Source organism: Podarcis pityusensis (genome assembly GCF_964106645.2).
Source record: "Podarcis pityusensis genome assembly, chromosome: 1".
Classification (NCBI taxonomy): domain Eukaryota; kingdom Metazoa; phylum Chordata; class Lepidosauria; order Squamata; family Lacertidae; genus Podarcis; species Podarcis pityusensis.
The window spans coordinates 14,675,764-14,688,729 of NC_138028.1; positions in this window are offsets into that span (position 1 = coordinate 14,675,764).

The following is a 12,966-nucleotide window of genomic DNA, read 5'->3' on the forward strand; positions in this document are numbered from 1 at the left end:
TCTCCGTAGGACTTTCCCCAAATTAGCAAAGGGTAACACCTGTGCTTTCCAGAGCTGGCTGGTTTCAGTTTTGGTTCTCGGAAGGGAGGCCATACAGTGGTACCTCAGGTTAAGAACTTAATTTGACCTGGAGGTCCGTTCTTAACCTGAAACTGTTCTTAACCTGAGGTACCACTTTAGCTAATGGGGCCTCCTGCTGCTGCTGTGCCACCATCGTGTGATTTCTGTTCTGATCCTGAAGCAAAGTTTTTAACCTGAGGTACTATTTCTGGGTTAGTGGAGTCTGTAACCTGAAGCGTATGTAACCCGAGGTACCACTGTATATGCAAAGCGAGCGAACAGTTTGGTGGGCTCAAAGAGAATTTCACCATGCTCCAGGGACAGGAACTATGTCAATTCATATGTGCAAAACCCCATTGTATACAGACGTCTGGCCCCCAGAAGCCATTTTGCTGTCTGAGGTGACGACCAAGATGACATTCTTCTTCCCACCCCCAGTACAATTTATTCTTTGTAAAATACATTTTCTAACAAATACAGTGGTACCTCAGGTTAAGTACTTAATTTGTTCCAGAGGTCCGTTCTTAACCTGAAACTGCTCTTAACCTGAAGCACCACTTTAGCTAATGGGGCCTCCTGCTGTCGCCGCGCTGCCGGAGCCCGATTTCTGTTCTTATCCTGAAGCAAACTTCTTAACCCGAGGCAATATTTCTGGGTTAGTGGAGTCTGTAACCTGAAGCGTATGTAACCTGAAGCGTATGTAACCTGAGGTACCACTGTACAGTACAAATGCTAACAGGCTCAGACTCCTGCATCTCTGGCAAGGAAAGGCTATGGATTCAGAGGGCATCTTGGTCTAGGAGGAGACCTTCTTAGAAGTTCCAGCTCCAGGCAATGCCTCAATGCCATCTCTGCTCCACCCTGAAAACATTGCATTAGCATCTTCAGACCCTTGACCCATAGTACAAGACTGGGGGACAGGGTAGCTCTAGCTGGCAGGCCTGAACATGACCCCCACCCCTGCATCTGGGCTAAAGGGAATTTGGAGGCACAGCTAGAAAAGCCCTGGGCACTCAGTTGGCCTTGGGTGTTTGCATAATTCCAGGAACAGCTGTGCAGGCAAAAAATGAGTCACTTGATGCAGTTGTGATGTCTGGTGATTGACAGGGGGGCGGACAGCCCTTCTCTCATGCCAGACCTGACTTGGCAGTTGTGGGGGAGATAAGGATCCAGCTTAGCGATCACCTATGCAATAGATTGTGTGTGTGTTTGTGTGTTTGTGGAGAGGTAAATGATGCAGATCTGTTGTTTTGCAATAGCCCCGCATTTTCGGCAGTGTCAAATTCCAGCGTCAAAGGCACATGCCAGGGCAGGAAAGATTTTTCAGTTGGGCGGTCTGCTATCTCCAGAGTTAAAAGCGCCCCTCTTTCCTGCGCCTTTGAGCACGCGGGTGGTGCTGTGGTCTAAACCACTGAGCCTAGGGCTTGCCGATCAGAAGGTCGGTAGTTCAAATCCCCACGACGGGGTGAGCTCTCGTTGCTCGGTCCCTGCTCCTGCCAACCCAGCAGTTTGAAAGCACGTCAAAGTGCAAGTAGATAAATAGGTACCACTCTGGCGGGAAGGTAAACAGTGTTTCCATGTGCTGCTCTGGTTTGCCAGAAGTGGCTTGGTCATGCTGGTCACATGACCCGGAAGCTGTACGCTGGCTCCCTCAGCGAGATGAGCGCCGCAACCCCAGAGTCGGCCACGACTGGACCTAACAGTCAGGGTTCCCTTCACCTTGACCTGCTACCTGTGTGGGCTTGCAAAGTGACCTTTCTCTCAGTGCAGTTGACTATACAGCAAAATGAAATGGCACGTTTCCCACTAGGTGGTGCTCCAGGATGCAGGCAAAACTCTTTCAGCTTGAATTTTCTGCTTGCCTTCTTTACCCTGCCCTTGTGTGGCTTCTTTCCCTCTGTCTCAGAGTGATTTTGGATGTTGCGATGCTATTTTATTGTGATTTTGTTTGTTTGGTTTTCCTCTCCGTGTGGCTCCCTGGGGTGGCCTATTGATTTTATAAATAAATAAATACCGCTCTAGCATTGCCGTCAGATAACCTTTAGGTAATAAAAAGTTAAAATGCCAATGAAGCGCTATGACTTAACAACATACTTGGTGGTCAAGGGGGGCGGGCACTCACCTGGACTTCCTTTTGTGCCATGTTTCTAGGCACTTTTGGTTTGTTTGTTTTTTGCCCTGGCACATTACCTGCAAAAAACAAAAAACAAAAAACAGAATCAGAGCAAATGGCAAGCTGCAAAAAACCCAAATTTGTTCATATTCAGCATCAATGTATTCCCGGGGAAAGTGTGTGTGTTTCTGCAAAGAGCGCATAGACACAGAACTTCAAAGTGCCTGGAAAGGTGGGGCAAAAGATACGTACAGATGAGCTCGGGGTGCACCCTAGTTGGGGTCTGCAGTCAGCAGAAATGTGGTTAAACGTTTGAAACACACCTGAAATTCAAGAAAAACATTCTAGGAAATCACATGGTTTCTTGAAAGCTGTTGCCTTTCTTAGCTGTGAGGCAGGCTGCAAATTACAAATACACACAGACAAAAATATAGAGGCAAGAGCTAGTTCTGAGTCACGCACTTGGCAGAGATGGGTTTTTCCCTAGAGAGCATTTGCATCTCTGCAGCTGTCATTTGGGACATTCATGCTTTGCACGAAGGTAAAATCCCCATGTTACAGACTGAAGTGCTTGAGAACTGCTATCCCACATAGATATGAAGCCTCCTATTTCTCCTCATAAGGGTTTTTCTTTACTTTTATGGGGTTAAACAGTGCTTCAGTTCAGGTCAAGACTGGAGTACCATCATTGAAAGCAACGTGTTCCCACTTTTAAACCATTATGGCTTCCCTCAAAGAATCCTGGGAACGGTAGTTCTTAAGGGTGCTGAGAGCTGTTAAAAGATCCCTGTAGGATCTCCAAAAGAGGATGTATCTGGGAATTCCCGGACATATGGCAACCCTACACTAGCTGCAGTGTCTGAACTGACCTCAAGAGTAGCCCAATGTAGAACGCATTGCAGTAGTCCAGTCAAGCCAGTCCTGTCCAGGAGCAGCTATGAAGCTGGAAAAAAGTTCTCTTGGCCACTGAGGAAATCTGTGCCCGCAGTCACAAGGATAGACCTAGGAATATTCCCAAGCCATATACCTGTGTCAGTCAAGAAGGGCAAGGGTTGAGAGTGCATGCAGACAGCTGCATACTGAGAAGCACCTTCTCCAGGTCCAGGGCCGGGTTTAGGTTTGATAAGGCCCTAAGCTACTGAAGGTAATGGGGTCCTTTATATATGTCCAGCTGCCCTTTGTCAACAACAAATTGTCACTGTTTTTTGTGTTGAATATATACTATATGGTGATTTATGGACCTAATAGGTATCTAAAGCCATTTGCACATGTTGCCATGCAATCAGTCCATGCAGAATGTAGGCTCCCTATATATAGAAATGAGCAAAGCAGTGATATTTTAGGGAGCAGGCTAGCAGGCGGGGCCCATTACTTACATCACAGGAGCCGACACAACACAAAACACTGTTGCTGTATGTAGGTTTTTTTTTTTTTTTATCTTATATTTTGGAAATGTACACCCAGGTGTCTTTTCCTTTAAATTTTTTTGGGGCCCCCAAAAGAGTGGGGCCCTAAGCTATAGCTTGTTTAGCTTATACATAAATCCAGCACTATCCATGTCCCTGGGCAGCATCAACAGAAACTGATCCCAGGAAACTCAAGTAGATGGAATGTTGAAATCCTCATCTGGACATGCTATAATTTGTGGCTGATGGATTTGGGGTCATGCATCTGAGCATTGAGCGGTGTAAGAGTCGCTCCGAAAGAAAGCGAAAGAAAAATCCCTTAATGTAAGTTGCACTGGTGAACTTTACACAACCTGGCCCGCCCACCCAACGGGGGGAAACCCAAATTCCCAAATGACACTGGTTGAGCCAGATGAATACATAGGATGGTTTGTGATTCTTACTGAATAAACAAAGCAAACCGACTGTTGCCAGGAGTAAATAAAGAGGCCTTGCCTCTTTAGAATGCAATTTGTTCTTTCCCCCGTTTAGTATCTCTGCTGCTTTTTTTCATCGAGTTTGGAATTTCCACTCTTCTGCAAGAGTTTTGTGTTGTGGTTTGCAAGAATAACGTGCCATTTTAGAGAATGCCTTTTGGCTCATAAAGCTCCCTTATTCTCGCAAATGAATTTCTGTGGCCCAGATGCTTCATTCTGCACTTTCCTTGCAAATTAAGACAGTTCTGCCAGATCAGAAGAAGAAGAGTTTGGATTTGATATCCTGCTTTATCACTGCCCGAAGGAGTCTCAAAGCGGCTAACATTCTCCTTTCACAACAAACACTCTGTGAGGTGAGTGGGGCTGAGAGACTTCAAAGAAGTGTGACTAGCCCAAGGTCACCCAGCAGCTGCATGTGGAGGAGCGGAGATGCGAACCCGGTTCACCAGATTACGAGTCTACCGCTCTTAACCACCACACCACACTGACTCTATCCGAAGATCTATCTATCCAGCTTCCTGTTTGCCACTGAGACCAGCCAGATGCCTCCACAAAGCTCACAAGCAGGGCATGAGCGCAGTAGCCCCCCTCTCATTGTTAGTTTTCCAGAGGCCGGTATTCTGAGCTTTGCTGGAGGTAGCATAAAACCAGAATGACTCCATGGGCTGAGCACCTGTTTGGCCCACAGATGGTCCCTGGTTGGGTCCCCAGCATCTCAAGCGAGATGTCCCCTGTCTGAAATTCAGGAGAATCCATGCCAGTCATTGTAGACAATATTCAACTAGATGGAAAAGCCATGTGGGCAGGATTCAGCTAACTAGTCCTGCTAGCAGAAGCCCATGCAAGGGCTTTTTCTAGTGCAATGGGGCTTCCTCACTCTTTCCTTCTGCATGTCTCCCATGTCTGTGCTGCCCCTCTGCTGAGGAATGCAAATTCCTAGGTCCCTATCTACCAAAAACTTTAATGCACAAATCAGGTTGGCACATGGGCAACGTGTAATGACCCTTTACAGTCAATGAACTGCTTGCCAGCATAGGAGAAAAGTATTTGATCAGCCAAGTACATTTATCTAGCATTCTTTCTCTTGATGTGTGTGCTCGTATTTGCTTCTCTTTGAATGTAATAATACAGTGGTAGCTTGTTTCTCAAACGCCTTGGTACTCAAACAACTTGGAACCCAAACACTGCAAACCTGGAAGTAAGTGTTCTGGTTTGCAAACTTTTTTTGGAAGCCGAACATGCTCCATTTTGAGTGTTACGTTTCTGTTTTGAGTGCCACACTACTGTTTTGAGTGTTATGCTGAGGTCTGTCTGTTTTGGCTATTTCTTTTGCGTTTTTGTTTTTGCAGCTCTTTTTTGTACTATTTATTGTTGTTAGCCGCCCTGAGCCCGGCTTCGGCTGGGGAGGGCGGGATATAAATAAAATTTATTATTATTATTTTATTATTTTTTGTTTTGTTTTTGTGACTGTCTGGAACCCAGTTCAGCTATTGATTGATTGATTGATTGATTGACTGATTGTGTGATTGCAGTGCATTGTTTATTGCTTTCATTTTATGGATCAATGGTCTCATTAGATAGTAAAATTCATGTTAAATTGCTTTTTTTAGAGGTTGTTTCTAAAAGTCTGGAATGGATCAATCCATTTTGCATTACTTTCTATGGGAAAACGCACCTTGGTTTTGGAACTCTTTGGTTTTGGAACGGACTTCCGGAACGGATTAAGTTTGAGAACCAAGGTACCACTGTAGATCTGTACGCCATATGGGCTTGGGGATCATTGCGTTTGTTCTGCAGAACCTTTGAGAACTGGATGTTGGATGGCTCCAGAAGTTGGTGTGGATATCTTTTTTCTTTTCTTTTTTGTGGGAGTGTTGAGAGTTTGTTGTTACATTTTTGCATACATTTACTAGCTTATGAGCACATTCCAGCTGCTGCCTCCACTGGGTTCTACACGGCAACTTGATTGACAGTTGGAAACATTGGGAGAAAGCTTTTCAACGTTATCTCACTGCAGCTGGAACAGAAAATGTCAGAAAGAAATGGCAATTAGCAATTCTGCTATTTGTTGGGTGGTGCTGTGGTCTAAACCACTGAGCCTAGGGCTTGCCGATCGGAAGGTCGGCGGTTCGAATCCCCGCGATGGGGTGAGCTCCCATTGCTTGGTCCCTGCTCCTGCCAACCTAGCAGTCCCAAAGCACATCAAAGTGCAAGTAGATAAATAGGTACCACTCTGGTAGGAAGGTAAACGGCGTTTCCGTGCACTGTTCTGGTTTCGCCAGAAGCGGCTCAGTCATGCTGGCCACATGACCTGGAAAAACTGTCTGCGGACAAACGTCGACTCCCTCAGCCAGTAAAGCGAGATGAGAGCCGCAACCCCAGAGTCGTTCGCAACTGGACTTAACTGTCAGGGGTCCTTTACCTTTTTAATTCTGCTGAAGATTTGGTGGTTTTCCTCATTAAAGGGCAGAAGATATAGCAGAAGTCCTTGAATGATTCAGGATATACTTCACTTCTCATGAGAATGTGGTGCCTGAATCATTTGGAAGCATTCACAGATACATGGAGACACTACGGAAAAGTTTGTCGATGAACTCAAAGCAAGTAACTGAGTGATAAATTTGCATTCAGTGTGAAAGAGCAGAAATTAGAGGAAAGACTTCTGAGGGATCCTACTCTGGAGAAAGCAATTGAAATATGTCATGCAGTGTCCCTACCAGAGAGGAATGGCAAACCAAGCTGATGGAGTACGCCGAAATGGCAAAATTGACCGGAAAGCTCAGGAACCAAGAAGACAAAAACTTCAATAAAGAATGGGAAAAAATTATAATTTATTTAGGAGACCACTGTAAGCAGATGAAAACATTAGCAAGATTGCAATAACGCTTGTAATGTAGCAATTACCATGGACAATATGGAGAGATATAAAACATGGATTATGGAATAATATGCAGCTGAAAAGGTTGACAAAAGGACCCATGGAGGGGATGGTAGGAAGTCCGGAGATTCAGAGAAATCTTTAAATATGGATATGCATATTTTCTTTAAAAATGTTTAGGGGTAGTCTCATTTTGACTCAAGAAAATCACTGTTTTATAGGCTGCCCTCGGGGGTAGCAACGAAACTGAAGATTCACTGTGCTAGAGAAGAAACTAATTTGTTTGTTTGTTTGTTTCTTCTCTTGTTAGATTCACAAAATGTTTAGGGGTATGCATACCCCTGCGTCCCCCCCGGAAAAAAGCACTGTGAATATGTATTTTATACTGTTATAATTCCACACTTGTAAAATCAAATAAATATTATTTTGAAAAGAAAAGAAATATGTCATACAGCTGAAGCAGCAAGAGCTCAGTTACATATGACAACTATGAGCTTTTTTTGGGGGGGGCAAAGTTGTTGAAATTTTTTGGGGGACACCACTGTGGTGTAGTGGTTAAGAGCAGTAGACTCGTAATCTGGTGAACCGGGTTCACTTCCCCGCTCCTCCACATGCGACTGCAGGGTGACCTTGGGCTAGTCACACTTCTCTGAAGTCTCTCAGCCTCATTCACAAAGTGTTTGTTGTGAGGGAGGAAGGGAAAGGAGAATGTTAGCCACTTTGAGACTCCTTAGGGTAGTGATAAAGTGGGATATCAAATCCAAACTCTTCTTCTTCTTTTCACAGCTCAATTCTAGGACACATATAGCAGCCCAAAGGAGGTCCCATATTTACAGGTTGCAAGGTGCAGCGAGTACTTAAAGAGTTATAGACACAGGGCAAAAGCACAAGCTAAGATGTTGATCCAACAGGCAACATGCCCCCCTGCCCCAACCTTTTGAAGAGTGGGGTGGGCACAGTGTGGCAAGCGGCCAGAGTCCCAGGACTGGGCAAGCAAATGGGCACTCCCTTGCGTGGGTTTTGTCTGCAAGGCTTGCTTGTGTTGGGACTGGTGTCTCGACGTCCTTGAACCCCAAGTTCCAGACCTGTTGAGAGCTGAGAGCAGCAATTTCTTTCTGCTCCTAAATTCCAAGTCAATTTGCCTTAAACTAACACAGTATACAAATGTATCTTTATTCAGTGATCCAGGGTGGAGGAGTGGAACTTCCTGTGCAAAGACAACCTGAGCTTCTGGGGAAAATTTACAAGGGGAGTGGTGGAGGGGCTGAAATCTAAGATCAGCATCAGATGGGAGGAAATGGGACTGCATGATTCATGCATTCCCCAGTGTTAATTTGCTGTTTTAGTTTAAGTGGATGAATAAATGAGCCTCCATCAGGCAGCGGAACAAAGAGAGGCTTTACATTGTGCTATAAACACAAGAAGAACGCTCTGAAGCACTTCCTATGATATGGTATTCGCTTACACAGGCCTGTTTCTGTAGGGCAACTCCTCTGTTTGTTCACGCTAGCTAAGACTTCTCCCCAAGTACTTTGTTGTTGTTGTTTAGTCGTTTAGTCGTGTCCGACTCTTCGTGACCCCATGGACCAGAGCACGCCAGGCCCTCCTGTCTTCCACTGCCTCCTGCAGTTTGGTCAAACTCATGCTGGTAGCTTCGAGAACACTATCCAACCATCTCATCCTCTGTTGTCCCCTTCTCCTTGTGCCCTCCATCTTTCCCAGCATCAGGGTCTTTTCCAGGGAGTCTTCTCTTCTCATGAAGTGGCCAAAGTATTGGAGCTTCAGCTTCAGGATCTGTCCTTCCAGTGAGCACTCAGGGCTGATTGCCTTAAGAATGGATAGGTTTGATCTTCTTGCAGTCCATGGGACTCTCAAGAGTCTCCTCCAGCACCATAATTCTAAAGCAACAATTCTTCGGCGATCAGCCTTCTCGATGGTCCAGCTCTCACTTCCATACATCACTACTGGAAAAACTATAGCTTTAACTATACAAACCTTTGTTGGCAAGGTGATGTCTCTGCTTTTTAGGACGCTAAATGCCAGATTAACCATCCAATGTTCAAAGGTCACGGGCACCATGGTGGAGTGGAACTAACTTGTGCTTCCTCTGTTTAGGACTGGCCAGATCATGCTTCAGTTGTAGGCAAACAGCTCTCCTTTTGGTCTAATTTCTTTTTGTAAGTAGCCAGGCCATCTGCTTGCAGTTTTCCTCATTTTTATTTTAGCTCAGTGGTATTCCACATGGTGCGCCTTTTATGATCATGGGGTCCGATTCCTCATCTTCAGAGGATAAGACCATGGACTTGGAGGGAGGTCAAGAAGGAATTGTCCACAGAGCCAACCAAACAGATCCTCACTGCCCCAAAAGCTCCAACTAAGAATGGGTAAGGGAAGGATTTCAATTTGTATTCAAAGGCAAACTGACCTAATTCACATTTCCCGAAACAATGAATGAATGAGAACACAACCATTCTTCAAAAGTCACACTTCTCTGAATTCTGCAATGCAGTTCTCCAGCCAAGTAATGTGTAAAAAAACCCAACCCCCCCCCCAAATAAATGCATATACAGTAGTACCTCGGGTTACATACGCTTCAGGTTACAGACGCTTCAGGTTACAGACTCCGCTAACCCAGAAATAGTACCTCGGGTTAAGAACTTTGCTTCAGGATGAGAACAGAAATCATGCTCTGGTGCGGCAGCAGCAGGAGGCCCCATTAGCTAAAGTGGTGCTTCAGGTTAAGAACAGTTTCAGGTTAAGAACAGACGTCCAGAACGAATTAAGTACTTAACCCGACGTACTACTGTATTAAAGTGTTGATAAAAATGTATATAGTTGTGAAGCGAAATTTGTGTAGGGAAATGGACTGTAGTAGGAGATATGCTTTGCAAAAATGTAATACGTTAGGAAAAAATGCATTCAGAAATGTGTCTGTTATGAGAAATTCTCACTAAAATGCTGATGAACTTAAGAAATAAATGAATCACTAACTGATGTGGAAATGTAGAGAACTTAAGACACGAAAAATGAGAAACAGAGAGCAACTGATTTGCCCATTCCTACATATAGCATATTAGCCATGCACTGTGGCCTGTAAACTAACTCTCTCTCTCTCTCTCTCTCTCTCTCTCTCTCTCTCTCTCTCTCACATATTCTGCTTTTCCCCCAGACTCGAGTTACCTTATAGGAAACACAGACACAGCTAAAAGATATCACACACACACACACAGACACAAACAAGCAAGTAAACAGACACACACCACTCTTGTTTATTTTATATCCTAAAGCTGGATCATGTGACTCCTCATTCTTCCTTCATCCACCAACCATGAGCAGCAGCGGTGGGAGAAGATGCTGCTGGTGGGATGTTCTCTTCCATGGGACTCTCCTAGAGATACCAGCCCTTGTCTGGACCTGAAAAACCCTGATTGTGACTTTCCATAGTTGATCCAGCTTATCCACATATTTGGGGTTTGCATGCCATCTCCAAGGTATTCTCAAGACGCTCCAGAAGCAATATTTTCATGTTTGGGGAAAGTAGCCACCCCCATCCTTTCTCACCAAATAGCTTTCGGCATCTCAGAAGCACTTTTGAAAGCTCAGCCGTTCTACAGGAAGTCCATTTTCTTCTCACTTAAGGCTGGCTGCTATGATAGACCCTGGCACATGGCGTTCGTTAGCTCTCTGGCTCGGTTACACAAATATTATCTGGCCCAACAGTATGTGTTCTCCTTCTACAGTTATGCTTTTCACTCTTGAAATATACTCGGAGTCGAGTGTGGATTTCATGCTCTTTATTCAGCTCATAGTAGTGAGGAATGAAAGTTCCCCCAAAATATCTGCTTTATATACGTTATTTACACAATGGGCCCCACGTGATTGGCTAATTCCAGGATTCTCCTGTAGGCCAATCAGATTGCGGATTCACTTCCACCTGGAGCTGGATTGGGTGACTCCTGCGGACCAATCAGACTGCTGCATTCTGAATCCTATTGTTCTAGGACCAATCCGACTGCTGAATTTTGGATCCTATTCAACTTAGTACATATCAACTCTGTTGCCTGACACATTTCTTTCACTGGAGCCACAACAGGCAGTCGTTGCAAGAGGGATGTGAAAAGGCCAGGAAGAACAGCGGACAGGAAGGATTGCTAGAGAACACAACTTCTCAGGTGTTCTTTATTGCTTGACAACACACCTGTCAGAAGCAGGATGTCTCTGATGGCCAGTTATAGGGAATCACAAGTGGGGGAAGTGTTCCTGCACTCAAGTACTTTTTGCAGGTTCACATTGGCATCTGATTGGCCATGATGACAACAGGATGGGGGGTCTAGAAAGGCCATTGGCTGGATCCAAGAAAGCTCCTCTTCTGTTCATATGTTTTATATGCAGAATTCCTGTGTATGAGAAATCAGTTAATTGTCTGAAGTGTAGGTGGGTTCCCACGAGGCAAGACACATTGATAACAGCAAGAACCTTTATTGAACTACAGAACTGGGCAACAGGGGCAAAGCAACTGCATAAACACATTTCTGAAAGTCTGGGCCACTCCCACTCCCAACATTATTGGCTGTCTCAACTTCCAAGCTGCGAATCATGACTCAAGAGTTTAAGGGCCAATGGCAGAGGCCCAAATCCTGAAATGTTCTGTGATTGGATATCATGTATCAAATCATAACACAGGGGCTCAGAATCCTTAGTCCAGATTCAAGCTCAGGCAAATACAGACCACTGAATACGAAACACCATCTGCTCTGGATCAATATTGTATCCATAACATCAATCAGTATCCATAACAAGATACTGTATGTATGTATGTATGTATGTACAGTGGTACCTGGGGTTACATACTCTTCAGGTTACATACACTTCAGGTTACAGACTCCGCTAACCCAGAAATAATATCTTGGGTTAAGAACTTTGCTTCAGGATGAGAACAGAAATCGCGCGACGGCGGTGCGGCAGCAGTGGGAGGCCCCATTAGCTAAAGTGGTGCTTCAGGTTAAGAACAGTTTCAGGTTAAGAACGGACCTCTGGAACAAATTAAGTACGTAACCAGAGGTACCGCTGTATGTGTATATGTATCTATATATATCTAGAGAGAGAGAGAGAGAGAGAGAGAGAGAGAGAGAGAGAGAGAGAGAGAGATCTGTGGTCTGTGCCCAAACTTTAGTTCTGTGTTTAAAACTTTGGTTCAGCAAAGCAGCTTAGACTTCCAGGTAAGATCTGGGATCATGAAAAAGCAGACAGCTTTCTCTGTCAGCTATTTGCTAGCAGACATCAAATTTACTGCACCCGTGTTATTTGGTTCCTGGGTTTCAAGGTTGTACTGACCACTTTGTTAATTGCAACAACATTTTTCAGCTGTGCTGTCACGGGTTCATGACTGGACTCAGGGTTCTGGAATGACACAGCTGAGGTGTCTTCTGGTAGGCTGAGGAGAGAGGCATGTGTTGCTACAAGAGACTCTTCTGGGGGATGAAGAGGGCTGGTAACATATTAGGCTGGTAACATATTAGGCTAAGTTAGGCTTGAAGGGATGAGGGTGGTGCTGTGGGTTAAACCACAGCGCCTAGGACTTGCTGATCAGAAGGTTGGCAGTTCGAATCCCACGACGGGGTGAGCTCCCATTGCTTGGTCCCTGCTCCTGCCAACCTAGCAGTTTGAAAGCACGTCAAAGTGCAAGTAGATAAATAGGTACCACTCCAGTGGGAAGGTAAACGGCATTTCCGTGTGCTGCTCTGGTTTGCCAGTAGCGGCTTAGTCATGCTGGCCACATGACCCAGAAGCTATACGCCGGCTCCCTCGGCCAATAAAGTGAGATGAGCGCCGCAACCCCAGAGTCGGTCACGACTGGACCTAATGGTCAGGGGTCCCTTTACCTTTACCTTAAGTTAGGCTTGCCATTTTTGTGTGCATTTGCATTTTTCTAGATGTTCCTAAATTCTTAACTATTATGATTCTTAAATCTTTTATTCCTATTTGGCAACAGGATTCATGTCATGATGCTATTTTAGTATTATCAAACAATAA